The following is a 3,366-nucleotide window of genomic DNA, read 5'->3' on the forward strand; positions in this document are numbered from 1 at the left end:
ATTACCATTGACCAGAAACTCAACTGAACAGGCCACATAACCACAGTGGCTAGAACAGCAGGTCTGAGAACAGGAATACTGCAGCGAGTAACTCACCTCCTGACACCCCACTTGCCTGGATGAGTGCAGCTCCAACAACACTCAAGAAGCATGACACCATCCAGGACAAAGCAGGGCATTTGGCTGACTTTCTATTCCTCATTTTCAACATTCACTCCTTCCACCACTGATGCTCAGCAGCGGCAAAGTGTGCCATTTCCAATATGTACTGCACTAACTCACCAAGGCTCTTCCAATATCACCTCCAATATCAAAAACCTCTACAATCTAGAAAGACCAGGATAGTAAATATGTGGGAACACCACCATCTAAAAGTTACCTTCTTGCTGTTACTTCTCTGTCACTGGATCCAAATCGTCATATTCCCTTTCTGATGGTTCTGTGGGTGTATCTATACCCATAAGGACTCCAGCAGATCAAGAAGGCAGCTCACCACCAACTTCTCGTGGACAAGTTCATAATTCCTTGAAAGTGGAGTCACAGGTAGACAGGGTGATGAAGAAGGTGTTTGGTACTCTTGCCTTTATCAGTCAGTGCATTGAGTACAGGAGTTGCGATGTCATGTTGTGGCTTTACAGGACGTTGATTAGGCCACTTTTAGAATACTACATTCAATTCTGGCCTCGCTGTTATAGGAAAGATGTTGTGAAACATGAAAGGGTTCAGAAAGGATTTACAAGGATGTTGCCTGGGTTGGAAGGTTTGAGCTATAGGGAGAGGCCGAATAGATTGGGGCTATTTTCCCTGGAGCATCAGAGCTTAGGAGTTTATAAAATCATAAGAGGCATAGATAGGGTGAATAGTCAAGGTATTTTCCCCAGGGTGGGGGAGTCCAAAACTAGAGGGCATAGGTTTAAGATGTGAGGGGAAAGATTTAAAAGGGACCTAAGGGGCAGCTTTTTTCATGCAGAGAGAGTGCGTGTATGGAATGAGCTGCCAGATGACATGATGGAGGCTCGTACAATTACAACGTTTAAGTGGCATCTGGATGGGTACATGAATAGGCAGGGTTTACAGGATATGGGCCAAATGCTGGCAAATGGGACTGGATTAATTTAGGATATCTGTCGGCATGGATGAGTTGGACCGAAGAGTCTGTTTCTGTGCTGTACATCTCTGTGGCTCTATAACTGAAGCTCTTCAAATTCTGAAGTTTTTTGAACAATTGAGTAAAGACATTTCTTTCTCCCATCTCTATCCCAACTCTCCACTTTCAAGCAGGGGAGACAATCTCTCACCTATCCTGTCCAAATTGTTCTGATCCCTGATGAGACAGTCAGATTTACATTCCAGTCTGTCATGAGACCAGCAACTTTATTTTTAATGTAGATAAAGTTTGAGATCCAAGGCCTGCACTAAAACAATAAAGATTCCATTTGTCCTACAAAGTTAAAGCAATAAAATAATCTACAGTATATGCAATATTTATATTCTAACAACAGGAATTAACATGAGGTAAATATTGGTAACAGATAAACTGTTAACAAACACCCCACACAGCATAATAGATAACAAATGTGGCCCATGGATTGGTCAGTAAACAGTGGCTCTGTGGTTGAGCAAATCTCATTGAAAGTTAATCTCCTTTCCAAGTGATTTTGAAAAGCTTAAACTTACACATCCCTGAAAAGCAGCTCCATCATGGATTGCCTCATTGACCGCTCATGTCCTGGTAGCTAAATCTCCTTTCCATGAAACTACATTCCTTGCAATTCCTAGTAGTCAACTAATTTTCATTAAGCTGGCATTGTCCCTGTATCTCTCTGAACTCCAATATGTCTAAGCTGCACCAAGCAAATAGATCTTGCAGGCTCCCTTCATCTCCATTCTTAACTGCACTGATTCACCAATATGGAAGGCTTATTCCAAGTCCCAGCTGCTTCAGACAGCTCCCAGGGATTCCTGAGCCTTAAGCACAGCCCTTAGCTGTAGATACTGATGTGCAGATCTTTTCCTGAGTACTTTGTCTCCCCAGAGCCTGCTACACTTGCACCTTTTCAGTATGGAGTCTTTTTCTGTTGCACTTAAACACCTAACTGAGCAGAAGGTCCAAGCATACTTTAGCACCTATCTTTCTATTGTCAGTTAACCTGGATACATTAATTTGGGGCTCTTTTTCTAACGTATTAATATTACTTGTAAATAACCGGGCACCAATCCCTGAAATATCTCAGAGATAACAAGAACTGCAGATGCTGGAGTCAGAGGCAACACAGTGTGGAGCTGAAGGAACACAGCAGGCCAGGCAGCATCAGAGGAGCAGGAAAGTTGACGTTTCGGGTCGGGACGCTTCCTCAGAAATGGGGAGGGGGAATGGATCTGGGAAGTAAAGAGAGAGAGCAAGGGTGAGGCTGGGGAAGGTAGGTGGGATGGTGGTAGGTGAGTGCAGGTAAGGAGCAGTAGGGACTGGTCAGTGGGATGGGTGGGGGGGATAGGTGGGAGAGAAGATGGACAGGTTGTGTCAGGTCAAGGAGGCGGGATGAGAGGGAGAGTTGGACATGGGGTGAGGCTGACAGTGGGGAGATTTTAAAACTTTTGAATTCCATGTTTAGGCCACCAGGCTATAGGCTCCTGAGGTGGAATATGAGATGTTGTTCCTCCAGTTTGCAAGTGGTGTCATTGTGACACTGGAGGAGGCCCAAGATGGACATGTCACCCAGTGATTGGGAGGGGCAGTTAAAATGGTTGGCAATGGAAGGTGTTGTCGTTTGTCACATACAGAGTTTGGTCTCACCGATGTAGAGGAGGCCACATCAGGAGCAGCGGATACAGTAGACCAAAGTGGCGGATGCACAGGTGAACCCCTGTCTGATATGAAAGGTTTGTTTTGGGCCTTGAATGGAGGTGAGGGGGAAGGTGTAGGGGCAGGTGTAGCACTTCCTGTGATTGCAGGGTAAGGTGCTGGGGGTGGTGGGGCTAGTGGGGAGTGTGGAGTGGACAAGGGAGTCACAGAGAGGGCAGACCCTATGAAAGGCAGATAGGGGTGGGGAGGGAAATATTCTTTGGTTGTGGGGTCAGATTGTAGGTGGCAGAAGTGGTGGAGAATAATAATAGGGTGATATGTGACAAAGAGGAGGAGGATTCTGCCTTTACTTTTGCTGCAGGAAGGGAATGTGAAGGCAGAAGTGTGGGAAATGCAATCTCTTGCATTTTCATTTCTTTTCTTTTTTTCTCACTTCTCTCTTTCTTTTCTCTTTCTTTTATTTTACTTACGGTGAAGAGCTCAGTCGGGGTGATGACATCAGCAGTGGCAAGTGGACCCAGCAGCGCAGACTCGAGTAGGCCCAGCAGCGCAGACTCGAGTAG

The sequence above is a fragment of the Rhincodon typus genome, chromosome 21 (genome assembly GCF_021869965.1).
Source record: "Rhincodon typus isolate 14 chromosome 21, sRhiTyp1.1, whole genome shotgun sequence".
In the NCBI taxonomy this organism is placed as follows: Eukaryota; Metazoa; Chordata; class Chondrichthyes; order Orectolobiformes; family Rhincodontidae; genus Rhincodon; species Rhincodon typus.